Source organism: Nylanderia fulva, unplaced genomic scaffold, assembly GCF_048542155.1.
Source record: "Nylanderia fulva isolate GAGA-0341 unplaced genomic scaffold, ASM4854215v1 Scaffold1, whole genome shotgun sequence".
Lineage (NCBI taxonomy): Eukaryota > Metazoa > Arthropoda > Insecta > Hymenoptera > Formicidae > Nylanderia > Nylanderia fulva.
The window spans coordinates 7,617,271-7,640,229 of record NW_028189192.1 but is presented as its reverse complement, the minus strand read 5'-3'; the positions used below and the strand labels follow the sequence as shown (position 1 = coordinate 7,640,229).

The 22,959-nt window shown below is 39.7% G+C and overlaps 1 protein-coding gene and 1 long non-coding RNA gene across 4 annotated transcripts in view; one reads left to right on the top strand and one right to left on the bottom strand.

The window, feature by feature from the left end:
• Window positions 1-22,959, top strand: part of LOC114931062 (uncharacterized) — a 252,494-nt gene that overhangs the window by 83,239 nt on the left and 146,296 nt on the right. The gene's annotated exons all lie outside the window — the stretch shown is intronic.
• Window positions 18,399-22,959, bottom strand: part of LOC114931064 (uncharacterized) — a 169,565-nt gene continuing 165,004 nt past the window's right edge. Inside the window, exon 4 of the long non-coding RNA XR_003819594.2 lies at window positions 18,399-19,580. This is a non-coding gene — a long non-coding RNA (uncharacterized LOC114931064). The remainder of the gene's footprint in view (window positions 19,581-22,959) is intronic.

Genomic DNA, 22,959 nt, shown 5'->3' with positions numbered 1-22,959 from the left:
AAGGAGGAAGAAAGGGCGGAAAACACCGGGCCCGGGCTGCTGATTTCTTTTTATCAGTCTCCGTCAGTAACTTTGATATCGTCCTTTGCGCGAGCTTCATTTATTAACGAGCTTGGAAATATTCGCTCGTCCGGGGCTGCCGGCATAATCAAGGGATGATTTCATTAGTCTGAATTATGAATTTCTATTAATGCGCGTCTGGTAAAGCCTATCTGGTCGGGCGCGCAATCTCTCTTCGGGCCGACTCATTATCGAAATTTATGAGGTGTAAAAGAGTATATTCCTTCCCGTTCTCACGGGTCCCATCGAACGAACGTGCAAATATATATGTATAAAAAAAAAAAGGAAAAAAAAAAGCTTCGAGATATATCGATAGACATGTTGCACGCGGCGTCTCGCACGTCAACGTCAGCTGCGCCGTAAATCGGAAAAATGATCGCATTAGGCCCAATTACGTTTTCCATTAGTGGCGGCGGGTTTAGCGGGATGGCTAGGGGAGACAGAGACAGAGAGAGAGCAGAAAACACACCGAAGCTTTTCGACAAACGAGACTCGCGGTGTCTACCTGAGTATACGCGAACCCCTCGTGTTTCGTGCGAGCGTGTCCGTATACGGACGAGGGAGGATGAAAAAGGGCGGGCCGTGGAGGAAGAGCGATTCGTTTTCATTATCCAGGGCCGTAGCGGGTTCCAACTCGGGTCGGTAGGTTGCTCCGACGGCCGGGGATAGCTGGCTGGGCGACTAGATGGCTGCCTAGCTCGCTAGCTGTCTGACTGGAACGGTCCACGGGAGAATTCCACTTGGCGAGTAAGTACGGGAAGAACGCGAGTTGTAGAGTAGAGGTATCAACGGAGTTTCGCAGGGATATGTGTGTTTCGCCCTCGCGTGCACGTGTATATACATACATATATATATATGTATAGGTGTACACCGGAGCTCTCGAGATGTGATGGTGAATCGGGGAGAAGGTTGGGCTCTATACCTAAACGAATGCCGACGCGGACGAGTAGTGCGGCTGAGGCAGTGGTTTCCAAATCATCCGACCAAGTCGTGCCTCTTTCTCTCTCTCTCTCTTCTCTCTCTTGGGAGATCCTTAATCAAATTTAAATACTTTCGAGCCAGCCGAACTGCACGGAGAGATGGCAGATGGTGAATATCGGACTTCGAAACTGTCGACGGTTTACTTGATTAAAAGTTTAAGCGCGAGAGATAGATATATATATTATTTCTAGCTAACCGCGCGCCTTTCTCGTTTGCTCGGTAATTATATGTATCTGTTGTCGTTGCGAAATTATTCGAGTTGGGACTCGGCAATGGTGCTCGGTGTGTATAATAAAGGCGAGAGTCAACCGAGTTACGTTCGAACGAATGCAGGCAAGAGAGCGACTTTATGAGATTTGTTATTTCAAATGACACACTCGGCTCGGCGCAACGTTAATATTGTATACAAATTGTTATGGCGAGATGATAATAATATCGCGCACGCAAATATAATGCGTATGCGTCAGTATTAATATTATATAAATTCACATTGACATTCTCACACAGCACCGCGCGCGTGTGCAATATTAAAATTATTATCGTGCAGAGAGAGGCTATGCAAAGCATTCATATAATTCTGAAATACCGAGATAAAATCCATGCGTGCCGCACGAATTACGCGAATAACGTAAATCAATATCACGGTGAAAAAATATGTTGTGTACGAAAAAAAAAAAAATTTTTTTTTTTTTTCGCGAATAGAATTCAGGAACACGAATTTCGAATAAGGAGTTCTCCCGATGGATTCGCTCGCCGAAATTAATACGTTCTTCGACGTCAAACGTCAGACGCGTACGACGGATTCTGAAAACCACTGCGCTATACAGAATGGTATCCACAGTTGAAGCGTACCTCTGACAATCCTGCAGTCCGACCGTCAACGAGAGATGGTGGGAAGCCGGCGGGCTGAAGAGGGTCGGGAGTTCGCAGTTGCGGGGGTGTAAGTGCTGTTTCGTGTACGACCAGCCCCGTCCGCCTTGGCAGACCTCCCTCCCTCCTCGCAACCCCCTTTCTTCCTCTCCGCGAAAGCCATGGAAAAGCAGTGGAGCGAAACAGCTACGCACGCACGCACACATACATACAGTTTCTCTTTCTCGTTCTCCCTTTTGTTCCGTCTCTCACTTTCTCTTTCTCCTTCCTTTTCTCTCCGACGATCTCGTCAGGCACAACGAGGATAGTTTGCGAAGGGGAGGACCTTCTCGTTCTTTCTCTCGAACAAGCGCGGATCCACCCTTCCCTCGTTGATTGTTCCTTCATCTTTCTGCTTTTGCTGCAACTTCAAGGACGCGCCGCGCCGTTTCTCTTACGTTCCTTCCCCACCCGTTCTTGCGTTCTCATTTTATGTTTTCGACCGGAAGTGATTACACTCGCGTACAATGCCGAGGAGAAGTTTTCCGTCCTCCCCCGGGAGCGATACCGAAATCGCTACTTTTTTTTTTCAGCTCTTTTATCTCAGTTTATCGATATCTCGCTTTTCTCTGTCGCTTTGTCTTTCTCTGTCTCCTTCTATTTTCATCTCTTTTGATTCGAGTCGGATATTTACGTCGGTTACTTAAATTGTTTTTCTCGAAGAGATATATTACGTTGTCGTGATTATGTCAAAATTCATTTCTTTAGAAGGCGGATTTTTAAACGATACCACCGTGTATCTTAAATGTCGGAGTTATTTATCTCCGTTGGAGTTCCTTTTTTTCCCCCGCACTTCTGAAAATCTTAATATCATATTTTACTCTCCCCACTTATCGATATTCTCTTATTTTGTGCCGAAGTTTACTTCCGTTTTCACTTCTGGCAGAGAATCAGGAACGATAACTCATTCGGGACGTAAGCCAGCACTCGACCGCTAGAGATATGTTTGAACTTTGCAATAGAATGAAGGTGGTGATCGATATGTTTGTCGAGTTTTGCGAGTACATTGGCGTCTCCCTGCCTCTACGAGAAGAGAATGTTTCTATTCCCAGAGAGGCGATTGTTTTCGCGGTCCCATCGTATGGAAAATATATATATTTCAGAAAATAAGGCTGAAAATTACGACGCTTCTTGTATAATCGTTCTTCCCTAAGAAGGGAGCAATTTTTAACGCATCGCTCTTCTAACGAGAAAGCTCGTCTTACGTAAATCCGCGTTTTCTCAGCAAAGGCTTCTCTTACGTTGTTTTTATCCGGCCGAGCGGAGCGATAACGGACGTGAACGTAAAAGTCATCTTCGCGAAGCGATCCTCTCCAGCGATACGCCGACGACGGGGGATGAGGAGATACTTCGATAGATCGATTTGTTCGCCGAGTTTTCTCCTTTTCGAATAAAACACCTGCGACAACTTGGCGCTAGGTTTCGCGGGACGAATGCGACGAGTTACTTGTCCAGACGAGAGCGTTCTCGAACGAGAGAATTGTTACTTGCGGTCAACGCGCAAGTGCCACTTGTGTACGGCTCTCCATTTTTCGTCACTTCCTCTCGCGTCGCGAGACATCTCTCGTTATAGTAATAAACATTAGTATCATACAGCGATCTTCAGTAATATTTTCACAAATAATAAGATGCGATTTATAATTCGACCAAAAACTGGCTATTCATTTATTGAAAATAAGTACACACTACGTTTCGACCCACATTGTGATCCTTTTCAAGTGTTGTTCTTATTTAGCAATTACATTAATTAAAAATAGAAACATGAAAGTTGTCCTGTCATATCGACAATCTGTCAATCGACAATTAGCTACTGTCAAATGTTTTTGGTCGAATTAAATTGCATCTTATTATTTGTGAAAATTTTATCACCGACGATCAACAATTAATTGTGTTTTAATATAATATTATACAAATATATCTGTCGTCAATTTTGATCATTATTATGGAATTTCTTGAAAAAGATTTTAGACAATTTATAATTCGCGAGAAAAAAAAGGATTCAAGAATTCAGAAATTGCTTTGTACAATATTTTATAATCTATTGCATTTTTTTTTATATCTTCATATTTATAAATCTTATTTCTTCAAATGTTTTTTATTACTGTACACAAAAATTATAGAATTTTACCCCAAATTTTGTTACAAATATATCTCGTCTAAAATAAGCTTTATTAAAGTGTTTTTGTTCTCTATAATGTAACTGTTAAATTATTCCTCAGTTCTATATATATATAATTTGAACTAAAGTTATTGTTAGCTGCGAATATCGTTCTTCTTTCGCACGCGCGTACCGAATCTGTCTAATGATCTAATTTGTAGACTCGGACTAAAATACCGGTACATGGTTACACGCCTATCGTGCACAGGATGAATTTGTATTAGTAAGGACGATCCAATTTCGTCCGGGTCCTCCAAATAGCAGTAAATCAGAGAATCAATTCGCAGTCGAGTTAATAGCAGGTTACGATGGTCAGACTAATTCTAGGTAAGAGCGAACGTGGTTAATCCAATGGCGAACAGCCGGCAGTCCGAGTTCCAAAATGTGAGATTTGGACTGGGGGAAGAGAGTAATCGGATCATGCGACGGATTCGCTTTGAGAAAGTCTTTAATGATAGCATTCGAATTGCGGGCTATTAGTGCCATATGAGAAGAAAACGAAACAATAGCGATATCGTGCTAAATTATGAGAGAGAGAGAGAGAGATTAGAACTGTGAAAATTCTCCAGTGAATCGCAAATTCTTTTTAAAAGAGACGAATTTCCAATCATTTATTTAAACGGCAAATAAATTTTTGCGATTTATTTCGCTCGTGCTCAGAATTATGTCATCGTAGTACAAACTTTTATTTCCTTTTAATGTGACATTTCTAATTTCGTAGCATGATTTGATTAAATACAATTTATTTGACAAGTCCGTTCGATTATATCATGATTTTTTTTTTTTTTTTAAACGATGCTTTTCGCTATTTATATTAGAGCCATATTGCGATTTACTATTGGACAGCTCTGCAATATGAAAGTAACTTTGTGAGCTTTGTGGCGAAAGCTTTCAAGAAACATATTGTAAATAAATTTATATCCCGCACGGTATATATTTTCTATTAAAAATAAAATCACTAAATGGTAATTCATGTTAGAGAGAGCTAAATATTTATTAGTTACATATTAAATGTTACATAAATGATTATCAATTACATATTAAATATTAAATTAGTATTTAACAATTAAATATTAGCATAATATGATATATATATTACTACCTGATAAACGTTTTATTAAATAACTATTAATAAATTAATAATCTCAAAAATATTATTTACTATAGCATTTAAAAGAATACCAAGAGCATTTTAAAGAAACGTTTGGCACATATTGAGATTCCAAACTATAATTTTATTTAATTGTTCTCGAAAAAAATTCAACGACTATTTCATTTCGTATATCCTTAGACGTGTGTCGAGACGGGCGAGAGTTTATCGTCGGCCAAAATTAAAAATAAAACTCGCACGAGAGTGTTACGAGTACGTGCGTAATGGTGAAAACACGCAGGTCTATTTCGTCTTTCGCTTTATTCTTTTTTTTTTTTTTTTAACGTTAGCAATTGACGTTAGGGTATTTTTATTTGCGCCCCGGCTGTACGTTTCTGGGGCGTAAAAACCTCGGCTATATATACGTTATCGCATCGCTAGCTCCGCATTTAAAACCGCGCCGTGTTTCTGTGCGTGCCTCGACTACGGATTTGATGTCAAAGTTATACCCAGACGTTAACGAGACGTATGTACGAGCCAAACGATCGCCTACGTGCGGCGTTCACCTAGTAATTTAGCTAACTTCCGCGTTATTTATCGGCTTCTCCCGTACCTACGCGTTTTGATTTCGCGTATCCGTTGATTTCGCCGCCCTCCATTAATCAACGATACGATCAACGGTACGAGGTACGTTTTCTTCTTCATTACGTTACGAGAGATGAATACATTCGCAGAAACGTCAGATAAATTATTGACCGTGGCGCGCACGTTATTATTCTTTCGCAGAAAGACTCGTGACCTTAACGCTCTCGCTATATGGCTACCGTGTAATCATGTGTGCTCTGGCGCAACTTGAATATAAACCGATCACGATATAAAGCCATTTTCTCGCTGTTTCCAGCTATACGTAATTTTTTTTTATCGCTTCTAAACCTAGTCTCAAGTATTTTACCGCGTCATTTCGCATGAAGATATCATACTATCTCGTATCTATCGCGAGGGAGGGCCATAATTTGCGGAAATTTAGGATTAATATTAGACATCAGACGGTATTCGGCAGAGGTGGCTAAAACTTGAGATTCGCGGAAAGAAAATCGCGCTCGCGGTTAAGGTCGAAAAAGCTCGAGCGTCGATTCATTAGACCTCGCCGCAAATTCGCGGCGGTTGTCAGGTGGACGCGCGTTCATCGAAGGGTTTAAATCGCACCGGGGATTTAAAACCCCACCGCCGCTATGCGGTTTTGCATCGCGAGGCGCGTCGTCCCTCGAGAGGGAGAAAACAGGAGGGCAGCGGATTAAGTCGGGTTCGGTGATAAGTGGTCGCGGTACCCGGTCGGAAACTCTAATTAATACCTCGACGCTTCGTTTGAGCCCGTGACTTACGGGCCTGTCGACCGGGCGCGGAATTACGGCCGAACTAGTGCGGCGCAGGCGGCAGCTCTGCCGTTGTCCTTCAGGGGCGGCCCGGTCATTTGTTATCGCGAGAGAGAGAGAGAGAGATCCGGATGCGGGTGGGAACGTCAGGAACCGGGGAACACGGGCATCGGAGTTTGCCCCTTTCGGCACGTCGGGATTCAATCGGCATACGCTGAACGCCCCCGCCATCGCCTGACGTCGAGCTTAACGAGTCGGCGAGTAATATCGATCAGCTGGTTACGTTAATTGTACGTTTCTCGGCGAGCGATGCCGTTACCCTTCCTGCGCAGGAGGATCGTGGGAATGGGTTTGAGTTTGTAATTCTGGAGAACCGTGAACTCTCGCTCGGCGCCTGCTCGGATCCATTAAGATCAAATGTCGGTATATCAAATCGTGCGAATTACCGGGTTTCCTGCATGACTAGATTGCAAAGAAATGGATAAAATGACAGGAATACATGTCATGTATCGTTTACTGCAATGGTAAGTGTGTTTAGTATAACATTCCAATTATATTGATGAACATTTATATATATATATTTATAGCTCGACGCGAAAAAATCAGGAAAATATTACAAATGTCAATGTACAATATAGTTTCTTCAAAAAATGCGAAAGATTAATTCTTGAACTAAAGAATGCGGATAGTAGAATGATAGAAATTCGATGATCTTCAAAATCGTCGAGTTTATTCCATATTTGTTGACTCGGGATTAAAAAGAATCTTCCAGCTACACATTGCAAGTGCCGCACTTGCGTTTTATTATGTTCCTGAAAATATTCGCGCGCAAAAAAAAAAAAAAATAATAAAAAATGATCCCGGTCGCGCGCGCTTACTCCTCCTCGCTTTCTATCGCGAACTCCCCTAGTTTTTATCGCGGTTCCTCCTTTTTGTTCTCTCTTTTTATGCTCCACCTGCCGCGAAATTCCGACCAGGCCGAGTGTCCGTTCGCCATAATAGACGTCGCGCCTTGCATAGCTGCGTCGCACAGCTACGACGACGTTTCGCAAATGGCTCATTGTAATGGAAGAAAAGACGACAAACGCCGCTGAATAAAGAGCACGGTCACAGGAGTGAATGGACGAAGTCACGCGAACCCTCGCGTTGAAAGTGCGTGACCTGTGGGACACTTCTGTAAAAATTTCCATCGCGCTCGGGTCGTTGTCTCCGCTATTTTCTTCATCCACCTCGCCGGACCTCTCTCTCTCTCTCTTTCTCGCCACTCCACTCGTCCCTTTTCTCGCTCTCTCCACCAACACCACCGTCGTCGTTTCGAAGTTTTCGTAATCAGATGCGCGCCGTAATTTAATTCCACGCAGGAAGAGAATAAAAATGTGCCGTCCGCGCAAGAGAGCGCATGTAATAAGTTGAGGGCCGCGTTAAACAAACGGACAATTTGATCCTTTGCATTTTTTCTCCCTTTTTCCTTTTCTTTTTTATTACGTCGTTTTTGCATATTTACTTTTGGCTTCCTAACGAACTTTAGCGAGTATGTATGGTTACGTTCTATATCGGATCGGGGATAATTTATCACGATGATCTTATTTTTGAGGTGATGAAGAGTTCTAGAGGAGTAAAACTGAAGCGAGTGGATAAAGCAAGCGCATGGAAATATAAGCACGAACGATAAATATGCCGGAGTCGCGCGATACTTTTTTCTCTTCGCGCTGTCATTTCTCTTTTTTTTTTTTTCTTATACTCCGCCCTGGCCTTTCTCGTCGTTACTGGCAAAATACCGTCAGCCAATTCAGTGTCCAACTTTCACGACGCTGAAGAATCGTATTCCGGCAAAGTTCCATAAATAATGTTCTAAAGGAAAAAATGGAGGAAGTAAGGAAAAAACGACGACAGGGAAAAGGAGCGAAGGAAGAAGGCGGCGAGAGCTAGTGAAGATCGTTTATGCGAACCAGCAAAGGACCATAAAAAATGTCTTCTTTTCTTCTGTCGTTATAGCCATAAGTCTCTCCTTGCTTACTCTTCTTATTCTCTGTGCTCGTATCGATCTATTTTCTCTCTTTTTTTTTTTTTTTTTTTACTTCTTTTTATTTCTTAGCTCGCTTTTCGCGAGACGCGGCGAATTCTATATTTAATTAACTTGATTTCCATCAACGACGGTTTTTTTTTTTTTCGACGGTGGACACTTCTCTTCGTCATTTCTTGTTCGCTAAGATAAACTTTTATTCATAAGAATGTTCTAAAACATCCAAACTCGTCGAGAAACAGATTTTTATCGAGAAAGTTAAGCGAGAAAAATTTCCGTCAAAAAAAGATAAGTTTCAAAGCCAAGTGAGAAACACGACTCGAAGGAATGAAGTTACGAAAAGTAATAGATGCCGAACTATAAGATATATACCATGAAACGTGAGAATAATTATCAAGATTTCGTTCTTCGAGTTTGTCATGTAGTTTGAAAATAAATATTTCATTATTTGCTCTTTTCTATCTCAATTTCTGAATATTAAATATTTTCATTAGAACATTATTCAAAGATAATTATATAATATAATTTTTATTTAAGATTTCCTTCTTTATTTAACGAATAGATTATATAAAAATTAAAAAAAAATTTCCTCAATAATTTATGAATCTGAAACTGCGCATTAAAATTACCTTCATCTTAATTATATTTATCTTTTCATACTTTTAACTCACGATAAAATTTCTCCTATCATTGCTATGATTTATTACATAATTGATTAAATTTTCCAAGCCCCACGTCGAGCAGCAATAATAAAATAGATCGATCGTTCGTGACTATAGACGCGGCATAAAAAAAAAACAAAAGGGGATGCGCTTTTCTTATCCCCTCTCGACCGTTCGAAATCATTCCAACATCCTGGACTTAGCGTCCGTTTTCTCAGAGAAGCCGGCTTTTCGATCTGACCGGGCACACAAGATCCAGGGGGTTCCGAGATGGCGGTTAGATGCGGCTGGCCGATTAAGACGTCGATAAATAATATTAATTGCCGGGCAACCCCGGGCCGAAACCACCTCCCACGATCGAAAGGGACGGTTGAAGCGGGAAGGGGACGCGACGTGTTGCGTTTAATCAATACCCACGTAATGCTGCGGATGGATGATGGCGATGGTGGTGGTGGTGGCGGCGGCGGTGGAGGTTGCCGATAGTGGTAGTGACGGAGAGTGGCGAATGGTTGCGGGGAACGAGGGGAGAGAGACGTCGGGGGTGGTGGGTTTAGTAGTAGTGATGGTGGTGCCGGTAGTGGTTGCTAGCGATGGTGTTGCTATAAGTTTATTACGTAAGGCAGGTCTACTCGACACTGCAAACGCAGCCGGGCCGTTCTCTCTCTCTCTCTCTCTCTCTCTCTCTCTTTGCGCGCGCAGGAGAGAGAGAGAGAGAGTTGTGTAATTAAAATTAATAATTCCACGACCTCGATGCACAGTCTCGTCAGAGACGACGGCTCTATTTGCCGCCTCGCCCGTTCGCCCATCTCGCGACTTCATGCCTTCTCGCCGCCTTTGTCGCACCTCCTTTCTCCCTCTCTCTCTTCCGTTTTCGATCCCCGAAGCAACCCCCTTTTACCACACCCTTCTTCTTAATGCTCCCGAACTCGCGTCGAAACCTTCCAAACGAGACGCGGCGTGTTGGATAATGATGCGGATGCACTTAACGCGACGATAACTACCGGGATGATAATGAATTTTATCGTTCTCTCTCTGTCAGGGGGAGCTTGTTCGCGGTCGTTCATTGACGGTTTTTAGACGGCAATTATCTTGTTCGCAGTGGACGTTGATCGGTTTTTTTTTTTTCATTGTTATTATATTTAACAATGGTGTAACGGTTATACAAAGCGGTTCCGCGAGATAATAAAGGAGAACATACATCAGAAAGGAAGCGCTTTCTTGAATTTATTAGGCAATATTAATAACGATTATTTTGATATTAAGATACGTCAATATTTGTTGATTTTTTGTAAATTAGTTTTTAAAATATATATATATATATATTATTAGCGAAACAATTTTTTGAGACTAAATTTTCAGAAAGAAGATATGATATAGATGATAGAAATACTGTATCTCTTAAAAATGAAAGATATATCTGACAAGTGTCAGTTTTTTATATTTTTACCAGAAAAAGTTTAATTAAAATTAAATGAAGAATTTAATTAAAATCAAAATTAAACTTTTAATTAAAGAATTAATGTTAAAAGAAAATTCTCTACGGTGCATTTACTTTATAATCGTACATCGAAAATTATAAAGATGTTATTGAATTAGTTAGAAATTATAATACTTTTACATTCAATATATTTAGAACTCCAATCATTTCAAGTATAGATTTATCCAAATTATAAATTTAATTGGGTCATATTTTAGCGTTGATATGAGATATTATATGATACTCAAATATATATCATCTTTTATATAAATATGCTTCGATTTATACATAGAAATAACAGGGAGTAACTGATCGTATATAATAATAGGTGTACGAACGATCTGTAAGTTGCGTGTTTATTGATTAGAAATGGCTATTCCCGACGCGAATTTTCACGTTCCCGCCGAGAGAGTTGTAAATTCGATGAAGATCCGTCGTAAATCTCCATGTACTCGACCATTACGGGGATAATTACAAATCTCTAGTGTTTTCGGCCGATTTTTTCCATGGTTAGTCGCTCGTTATTTCGCTTTCAACTTGGTTAATTTCTATGCGTTATGTATTCGCATGTCCCGACGATTCACGCACCCACGTGGATGTACTCGAGACGAGTACTCGAGCGAGGACGAGTACTCGCTTTCCCGACGACGTCGACGACGACGACGCGAGCTCGAAAGCACTTCAGCGAATGCTTTCTTTTTCCGTCAGCAGCGACAACGACAACTGGCGCCGTAATGGAGTGACAATTGCACTCTGGGATGGATTTTAGTCAATGGATGTCGAGCACGATGTGCCGCGACGAATAAACTGTCTGGCGGTCGGGTGATATTGCGAGGTGAAACTTCACTTTGCGACGGCTGCGATTTGCAAACATTGACTGCAAGCAAATACACTTTGAAACTCGGAGTAACTTGTAGAGCTGCTCCAAGAGTTAAAGCATTATAATAAATAATTTTTTTCTAATATCAAAGAAGGTGGAAGGAAAATATCGAAACAAATTCTTTAAGAACCTAAACATGTAATGAAATTTGCCTTTGAAATCCCATACACGTATTTGACAATTGAATTGTAAAATTAAAATTTTCAATTTATTATAATATATATATATATATATACATCTAATAATGTGATAATATATAACACGTTAAAATAGATAAAGTAACATTTTTTTAACATGTGTCATCCTGTCACTTGATTTGTTCCATATATAATTATAACTCTCCAACGGATACTATTTGTTCGGAAAGGATTATTTTAACAATTATCTGGAAAACATCGCAGAAATGTTTTCTCTCTCGTCTTTCTTAAGACGATTGGTAGAAAGCAGGGAATCGTACGTGAGTCATAAAAAGCATGGGAGCGCAGGCAGACCGACTGCCATTTATTGGCGCCTGTACACACCGTGTTATCGCCAATAAATGATTTTACGAGCATTTATCGTGATACTTTACCCACGTCAGCGTTGTTAGTCGACCTGGCCAGTTTCGGCGTAACAAGCAATTCGCTATTAAGTATTTGCATAAAACAACCATACGACAAGTTTTGTTTAAGCAATACAATACTTTATCGATATTATTCTCGTTTGCTCTCGAATCGTTTTCTCTTTTCTTCGAAATTTACGTCATACGTTGACAGAATATTTTATCCCTTTATAGAGGTAGCGAGATAGTTTTATAATAAGAAATCTCGACAAGAAGATTTCGAAGAATATTTCTATTTCTATATTTTCGATCAAACACAATTAGATTTTCAACTCGGTCTTTAATAAAAAAAAAGGAAGCAAAATTATTTTACAATGTTAACCACTTGCAAAGATCTATTGTTAATCCGAACCTTCTCTTTAGAAAAGTTCAATTGCATTAATTAACGAGAAATGTCTGATGAGATAAAAAATGAACGAAACGGCTTTAAAAGAAAATTATTCTTAATAAATTTAAAATAATGGTTACTAACTTGTAGATTCGGAAAAAGAGAGGTTGACATACTATTTTTTTTTTTTTTTTTTTTAAAATGAATGAAGTAATACTTATATATATTCTCGATTAGACTATTAATTATACTTCATTAATAAATTGAAATTTGGCGATCCGATCGCGTGTCATTGGAACATTGCATTTTTTGAATAATAAGATTAAGAAATAGATAAGTAAAACATTTTGTTAAAAAAAGATAAGATTAATTCATGCGAAAATAATTTCGGAATAGAAACTCATTCTTATAAAGTTACTCCCTTGAATAACTTCTTTTTTTTTAGTAATCTTAATGTATGTATTTTCATACAGACGATATGATCTGCGAATGAAGCCATTCGAATACCGATATTCGAGATAGTAACGGCAACTGAAATTTTATTCAAGCGATGAAGAGTTTCATTTACATTCGAATCATGTCGAGAAGCGGCAAACTATCCAATGTTGGAAAAATGAGAAAAGCGTCGCGATAAATTTTCATCCCTTATATAATAATTCTCTCTTATATAAAAAGAAAAATATATCGAGTTCGAACTTTGCAGGAATAAATATCCATTGCGTGTATCTTTTACAGAACGCCTTCTATATATATATATATACGCGTTCGTGCGCTGCGCAGACTCGTTTCTGCTTGCATCGTCGTTCTCGCCTCGTCGTCGGTGCGACTTGCACGCGAAAGTTCGGGCTGAAATATTAATTGGTCGTGCCGCGCGCTGTATAAATCTACGTATACACCTGCCGGAGTCGGGAAAATTGGGAAGAAGGAAAAGACAAACGTGTGAGACAGAGCGAGAGAGAGAGAGAGAGAGACTGGAACGTCGAGCGAAATAATTCATTATGTTCCGGGATACAATGTGGCCCATCCGAAACAATGGCAGATGAGAGAAAGTGGCAGAATAATTCGCAAAAATGGAATTCTGTCGGTATATATGCGTATCGCATGAACGTCCGGACGGCGAACATCATATGGACATAAGGCTGGGAATAATTGCGATTCGTTGTACGGCCTTGCTTGACGAATGAAATTCCACGGGCAGAATAAAATTCCGAATTTGCAGCGCGGACTCGGCGCTGTTGTACCCTCGGGACACATTTGCGGTTCACCTATTAAGTTATTCATAATTGCACCCTAATTGCAAACACATTCAACATACGTTGAATTTCATACTGCGCATTCAACTCGCGAGATCTCCGTGAATTAGCGCGCTAATTTGAGCGAAAATTCAACACGATTAGCAATTTGTACCGCTATTATACAATGCAATTTGAAATTTTCATTTTATTTTAAAGAATTTTTTCCCGGGAAAAAGTATGTCTCTTTTTATCATATGTATTTCATATTTTTTAAATTCAGTTTTTGCCTTTTTTATAATTATCCGATAATACACATAATAGTTTCTAGATTTTTATACATAATTGAAATGCTTCGAAATCGAAGACAAGTTATTTAATCGTAAAAATGATAAATATTTGTAAATTACAAACATGCTTTAGAAATGACAGATTGATAGAATAGAAGAATGAAGAAAGCGCAGTATGCGAGAGAATGAAGCGATAACTGGCGAAACGAGGAAAAGCCCAGGGGGTGGGAGGGGAGGGAGAAAAGGGGAAACATGAAATGGCACTAAATCAGCCCGCGGGGAGGCTGTAAAATTATTAGCGCTAATAACCGAAGGCTCGAAAGAGAACGTCGGTTCCCGATATTCAATTATGTTTCTGCGGTTTGCACGCGAGGAAGGTGAGACGGTCTATCTCTGCTATTGACATTTCAGCTTCGATCGGCTGTACTCACACGTCTCGTTATATCTCGCGCGAGCATTCGACACTCATAAAAATTATCGAGGCGCGGTCGAGCTCGTGCTTCGGATGATTTATCGCTTTCCAATGGCCAGCCGATGATAATGATTGGTTTATTATACAGGCGGCAGCTGGCAAATGTGAGCGATCTTCGCACGCACTTTATGCTCTGCCGCAACACGATTCGATATCTCGTTAATAATTGCGTCAAATTTCTTACAGAGAAAATCTCTCGATTTTCCAATTTATTTGAATTATCTCCGTAACGTGATTCTTCGTAAGGCAAAAATAGTACACATACGCTTAATTTTTCGGAGTAATATGGAAATTAAATATGTCTCTCTTCAATTTTTCATAGTTTATTCTATAAATGAAAAATCATTTGTAAAATTTTCTGCAAAATTTATACCTTTCTATGCTCTTAGATTGCATTATATTTAATCAAAGTGATGCGCGTAAATTAACTTCAATCACGTAATGGACAGCCTAATTTCTGCTTTTGACGCTTATATCGCTATAGAAAATCAATGATTCGAAATTTGGGCCAACACACGGGTGCAATGTTCACTGTCATAACAATAGCACGCTGAGATTAACGTCGCGTCGATAATGCAATGTGATTTGTGAGAGTAAAGTTTTCCAAACGCGCGACATCCATTATTTCATATCTATTATACGCGATATGCCATAATCAATCTTATGCAAATTTGTCTAATATCGGTCAATCATCGCTCGTACATCTTGATTATTAACCTCTGTGACTAACCCCCTTCCCTCATTTCTGCCTCGGCTTTCTCGCGAGTCGGTTGCAATTAGCACGCTCAACTTCGACAGTTTAATTAAGCGGTCTTTGACTCGTATTCCCGCGATTCGGGCTTAAGCCGATCTTAGACTAGTTTAATTGTGAACTTTCGCCATTACTCTCCGACGTTATGCCTGGCGTTGATCGACGCGAATGGAAGGTGCAAACGATAATACACGCCGAAGTGTCAAATATACCTCGCGGAAGAGTGTTTCAACCAAAATTAAATTTTTTCAGCGTTTTTGGAAAAATAAAAATAAATCATTATCTTAGTTTTACGTTTCATTGAAATATTTAACATAAAATAATCACATCAATATTACAAACGTTCGCCACACTACAATTATTTGTCAAATTCGAAAGTAGCATCTGCGCTTTAAGATAAAATCGACAGCAAAAGCTGGTCGGGAGGATCGCGGTTTACGTTACTGTAAAAACTGCAGTTCGGAGACACACATTTTATAGATATTAAGCTATTAAAGTCCGCTAGCACAACTTCCATTATCACTTTTTGGTACGGCACTTGTGGTCACAAACATCCCGCGACAAAATGTATCGATTTCGGAACGTTTTATGTACTGGAACGACAAAGTCTTATAAAAAAAATGTTTAAGAAATTATAAAAGAGGAGTAAGAAATTAATATTTTATATGTATATGAATCAAACAAAAATAAATATATTAGAAATTCGCGAGAGAGACGGAATTTGTAATTATCGAAACACCTATTTTTGTTTTATATATACAGGGTAAAAAAATTTTTTTTTAATTAAATAGGGATTGATAGTTTTATCTCCTTATAACGACTCAGGAAGATTAAAAAAATATTAATAAATATCGTTTTTATTAGTGAAAAATATCCAACCGTGTGATTTTTTTAATTTCACTGAAATTTAAGAAAAGAAATAAAAACAATTTTATCTTCTTTAGAAAAATGCGACTTCTCAGGAAAGTATATAAGAGCATTAATGTTTATATAAAAAACCCTCCGTAATTTTCGACAAAGAATCATCTCTTGAAATTTGTCGCACTTATTTATAGACACGCCTTGTCGAATTATCATTTCTTCTCACTTAAGATTATACGCGCGTCCAAAGTTGAGACAAACTATACGCTTCTACATTACGCGCATATTTATGAAAGCCAGGAAAAGAAGAATAATTCTCGCGAGGGGCTGTTAGCAGTATTCCAGACTCGATCGGCAAAGTGCCTAAGTTTACGTATTTGCGGTAGACCCGCGCGACGCTGGGAATAGTTATCAAACGCCGAGGTTATTGCACGCCGCACACCTGCAGCCTGTCTGCAACTTGGCGGCGTGCAATGACGCGAGAAGGGCGTGAGTCTTTGTTTCCGGAATAATTAATCTCGACGAGTGTCAACGGAGAGCACTTCCGAGTCTCTCCCGAGCAACTTCCCTCGACGTCTCGATGTTACCGAGCGCAGTTAGTTGTTTCTTCTGAAACGACCGACTGCATTAGTATCCGCGAAATTCGGCTATTTCGCGAATTATATTCCATTATTCCATCTAATATCCGTTCGATCGGAACAAAATTCGCGTCTCATAATTATCGTTTATTCCTCTGAAAATTCTCCTTCCTTCATCCGCGGAAAATGTCTCGAAAAAGTAATTTTTACGATTTAACGCGAAATCTAAGTATATAAAATTTACTCTTTTCTCTAACAAAAGTCGGGATTATTTTAATCTTAAATAATAAATATCGAACACAAATGTAGTTTCTTTATGATCGATTATCAAAAATGATTTCTCCTGCTATCGTTTGTTTCTCGAACCAAACGAAAAATCTCACTCCCGCGCTCGCTAATCATCTACATAATGAAATTTGGCCGCTGTCAAAATTAATAACCAGCCGAGTTTTCCCTTCCTCGCGGAGCACACGCTCGTGCGTTTGTTCCGCAAAACAAACATTCCACGCTTCTGCCAGCGGACGCGCGCATTAATTCCAGTAATTCCAGCAATTAATCGTGCATCGAGGACGCGAGGCGTAATTAATAACGAGCGCTTGTCGCGACGAAAGGTCGTTGCGAGCCTAAACGTGGCGTGGCGATGGGGAAATTCTCTCTCTCTCTCTCTCTCTCTCTTTCCCCAGGCCGCAACGTTCGCCGAAAACTTATGGTTCGGTAGGACGTGTAATTTCCTGTCTACCGACTTTACGCCTCCTCCTTCCGCGTCTCTTCGCCCCATCACCCTCGCATTTTCTTGCCGTGGAAACGACGATCATTCCTCGGGTCTGCAATGCACCCTCGCCGATGATTATGAGCTTCTCTTTTATTTTTTCTTTTCTTAACCCGCGATAATTCCTGGGGGAAACCAACGAGCTTATTAAGCGCTCAAGTGTGCACATTCTCTCGTGGCGTACCGCTTTCTTTTAACTCGTCGAGCCTCGTGTCCCTTTAAATTAATAGTCTCCTCGTGAATCAGACGCATAAAGTGTCGAGAAAGCGAGAGTTTGAGTGTAGATGCACTCGTTTTAGGTCGACGACGTTATTGAATACAATTTTTTAAGGACATATTTCATATTAATGCTTGCAAGACTGTCGAAAGGTGAAAGTTAATTTAAATAATGATTCAAGTTTTTAACACTTTTTACGATAGCTTGAAAAGTACGTTGATCGCCGAAGCATTACGGGACCGATATTTATTAAATATTGTAACATCGCTGGGCTCATAAAACAAACCGCAAAGTTTCAACCTGATTTTAGGAAGAATTAAAAAGTCAATGAGGCATGCACATAAATTATGCATGAACCATAGAGTTTCATACTTAATAGCATAACAGTAAAGTTAGTAATAGGATAATAGCGAAGTTACTTTAGAGATGCGAAAATTACATTTTACGTCGTCGCACAATATTTATCGTTCTTACCAACAGCTTATGGTAAGAATATATATGTAGGGCGTAAAATTATATATAATTTTATAAAATGATATTTTTCCATTATTATTTATTTTTATTATTGTCGACTCTTCGGAAGAAAATCTTGCAGTTGCATATGTCGAGCTGCGTCATTGCCAAGAGCCATTCAAATTAATGAAGTTCATAAATCAGATACGCGATGATGCACACAGGTCCTGTAATTCAACCGGATTGGATCATTTAGGAACACATAGATCGTTTGGAATGTAATTACTCGGGAATAAAGTATAGAGGAGGACAACACACGTTCGACGAAACGGGAAAAATGCGCGCAGAAAATGAGATCAAATTATATATGCACGCATAACATTTATTATTACACGCTACGTTATGCATACGTAATTTATCATTTAAAGTTAGTTTGCATTTAAATTTTGTCGCGAGTTTCCAAATTCGATACGAGTTTTCATCTCGTAACGTATGTAAAATAGTAGTATCGCGGATGTGATGCATTTTTCAATCAATGGTCTCGCTATATACGATACATATATACATATTATTATTTATTATATTTCATTCATGCGCGGGAGAGTTCGCGCGACGTAATTATGTACTGTGAAGGCGCAAGAGTGAAGAAGACAATCTCGCGTAAGATCGACGACGTCGCTTGTTCCTTTCTCTGTTTCCATTTTTCAGTCACGTTATCTTGTCGGAGAGAGAAACTGCAGTACTTGTATCGCACGACGAATGCCTCCCATGTTTCAGACAAACTCTTTTTTTCCCCTTATTATGTGTATAAATATATGCGAGAGAGCAGGGAGAGAATCGCGTTCGTTAGCGCTCGCGTTTTTTAGTTTTCAAAGAATTAAGATAATCTCTTGCCACGCGAAAGAAATATTTAATCGCTAGACGCTATAAGAGAGTTTATTAAATATTCATTTTATTATTTATTATTTTGCGCACGGTGTAAATTAGAGAGATGCTCGTTCGGAAACGTAGTTCGCAGGATATTTCCAAATATATATATATATATATATATATATATGTACCTATATATTGTGGAAAATATCAACACAGAACGCGCGGATGATAATTCATTTGTTGCAGTTTCTCACGAGCGCTATCAACTCTCTCGCCCGTTCGAACATGCAGAATGTCAACAAACCGGGGCACGATTCAACGTTTACGTTGTCGCATGCGACGAGCGGAGATTTGGCCGGCGCAGGCGGTAGTTCGAGCTTCGACTTGCTGCTAATCAGCTTAATTTGTAACTTGTAAAACACACAAGCTGGGTCCGCGGTCCTTAATGAAGTTATCCCTTGTTAGGCATCCACCTTCCCTTTCTCTCTCTCTCTCTCTCTCTCTTCCCGTCAGGTCTCGACTGGCCCGGTCGTTCCGACTCGCTAAAACAGAAAAAAGGAAAAAACATAGATCAGAAAAAACTACGGGCACAATTTTGTTGCTCGGAGAGAACGAAATTGTTCTCCGGCGTCGTTGGCGCGACGGTTTTTAAAAATTTTAGTGTCATTATTTTTCCATTGCTCCGGTCGAAATGTCGCGGCCGCTCTCTGCTGGCTACTGCCAGCCGTTAGGAAAAATTTCCCTCCAAAATTGATTTTCGTTACGTGTCTATCTTCGCCGTGTTGTGTCCCCCACATTGAATGTTACACGCTACACAAAGAACAAACTAATTCATTTTTCAACGCGCCGCTTGCAGGTTTCCAAAAACGCCGGGCTTTGGCTATCGCGGCGATGAGACGCGAGAGATTCGACGGTATGAAAGCTCGTTCGTTGGAAATGTTTTTCATGTTTTGGAAACGGGCCTACACAGGAGATTATTATTTCTATTTTAACGAACACAGTATTTCAATCCGTAGGTGATTCAGCGCGTAGGATGATTTTCATCTATATATATAGCAAACTATATATATATAATTTGCGAATAATTCAGTTGTTTGCGACTGGCTTGTATAATTTCGTCCCTCGTACAGCAGAATAAAAATAAAATCAGCATTGTAGATCAGTAATCTTTGCTCCAAAAATGTTTCTGTTCATCTATTATTTCATAAAAAAGGTTTTATTTAGCTGTCCTAACATGACTATTCCAGACAATATTTTTGTAAGTTACAATAATAACATTTCTAAATGTCTACCTTGCTCAATTATAATAGAGATTGACGTAAATAATTAAATCTCGTAATTTTTAATATTTCTCCCGAGATAAACATATTTTTATATCTAATTTTACACTAAAATATATTACCTTCGTCACGCTTGATATACGCGTGTCTTAAATTCCCCTGCATTTTCGCGTTTCTCGTCACAAATCAGAAAAGTTCAATATTCCGCTGGTCACGTGACGCGTTTGTCATACACGGCAAAACGCCGTACTATGCATCGCGTAGACACGACGAAGAGGTGATCATTCGCGTCACGTTCGGCCGAAAATTCGACTTCTCGGCGGGTTTGTTCGAGATAATGGACGGTTGGTAAAAACTTTCCGTCCGAAAACGACTCCATCCTCGCGAAGTCGTTAACAAAAAGCGGATGAGCCCTCTTCCCGGGAACTTCGTTAACGAACAGGTACGGTGGGACAGGTACGTAAACTCCGTGTAAGTCGTCGCAGAAAATAATGACGCGCGAACCACGAAGTGGGGAAGTGATTTCCGCGGGAGCCACGAGAGACGAATTTAATTCGCTGCAATTATGCCTGGTCGTGGCAAGATGATGATTCTGTATCTCGTGCTAGAATTTAGAAGCTAAAGTTTTAGAATGGACGTTTCAGGATATGAAACGGTGTATAAAGAGTATTTTTAATTTTAAAGCATATTATATGTACATATATACATTGATCCATATTTTCTTCAAGATCGTCGAGGAAGAAGCCATCGCAAAGTCGAGACTCGTACTTTTGAAACGATGATTTCGGGTAACTGCGGTAATTTTGTTCTGTATATAACGGTCACTTTGATTTACGAAGATCATTCCGGCGCGGCGGCGCGATCGGTCGAAAGTCGACAGGAGGGTTCGATCTTATTCCAAAATTCATTTCGCTTAGCGAACGCTCGGTACGATTTACGACTTCGTCTCGTGGATCCGGAGTAATCGTCGGATCCATTTCTCCGGAGTCGACGAGTACTCCGTCACGGGTTTCTCAAAGTCTCAGGGCTTTCGACTTTCTCTTTCTCTCTCTCTTTCCCCTTTTTCCCGTTTCCTCCCATGTCCAGCCAAATCCTCGGTATCCTCCCGTGATTCACGTGTGAAGACTTTTTTACGTGACTGCCCAACCATCCGTCCGTTAAATTTCCTCGTCCAATTAAATTCGATCGTCATTAAATTTCGTTAGGTACGTGCCGTTACCTCCGCGGCCTGATCTCGGTTGAAATTCAATTACTTCCATTATCGAAGTTTTTGGGGTGTTCCCTTACGCTCGCGGTATCAAACTTTGTCGATTGCGAAGCGAAACGTTACTAACGCAATGCCGCGATCTTCAAGTATCTATTTTCTGCGTCTTATTCTTGAAACAATTGTTTAACGGAACGAGAATTTCTGGGAATTTTTCGAATAATTTTATATATCATCAATATTATCAGATTATATATTATTTTTCAAATTGTATAAAATTATGTCAGCATATATTACTTTAATATTAGGTATATCTTTTGTTACACTGCAAAATTTTATAGCAACGCGCAAACTTCTCATATACATATATCTTGGAAAAGTATCTCGACCCGGTTTTACTGAATAAATCGGATTTAATTAAATTTTAATTAACTTTTTTTTCTTCTGTATCCTAGTTGCATCGCGACCATGTTAAATGTAACCTTTCGGTGTCGCGTTATAAATGTGGAATTTTAAAAATATGTTTTCTCTAAAAAGCATTTTTCTCGATGTGTTCGCTTCTTTGAAATTTCTCTCCATCTTCTACAATATTCGATATCTGTCATTTTATGAAAATTTTCGCTTTAGTTTTCCCAAGATGCTCAATTCTGAATGCGTATCCCGCGATATCCGCGTCTTGTAGACAAAGTATCTCCTTCGGGATGAGAGAGCAACGTCATTGTTTGCAGTCGTATCCGTCCGCGCAGTTGCATCTCGCGTCGAGATTCGCGTTGATCAAATTGTGAGCTTTTTTCTTGCGAATGCATGCATGAATCGGACCAGCTGCCGATGTGTTCTGGGTAAAGTTCGATTTTTTCGTCGGCAACACCGGCGGCTACTATTCGTGTAATCCACGCTCGCAGGTGATCGCGGCCGTATAGGTACGTGTATTTGTGTTCCCGCCACACGAAGTTTACCTTCTTGCAGGCGAACGGAGTTATAGGTCGGATTACTACGCTCGACTAACGCGAGTTTCGACGACAATTTGCCCGGCAACTTGTACCGCTCGACTTGACACTGCCACATTCGTACACGATACGATATCTTTGTTTTTGTAGTATTTCTCTCTTTTTATATAATTATTTATTTATTATTATTTTTATATCATTATTTTAGAATTAATTTTTTCAATATTATATTCTTGCCTCAGTTTTAACTATAATTAATTCATCAATCTTAGATTTGTGGAGAGTTTCGGGCTGCAATGACTTATATATCGACTAGAGAATAATTCGAATTTTGATAACACTCAGTTCCGCAATTTGGATCGGCGTGCTTTCGTCGTCACATCGATTGTACGGAAACGCGAATTTTTCGAGCTGGAATATTGCTTTAATTGAGATCGCGATCGCGTGAAATTACTCAAACCATGAAATTCAGTGAATCTTTACGTTCTCG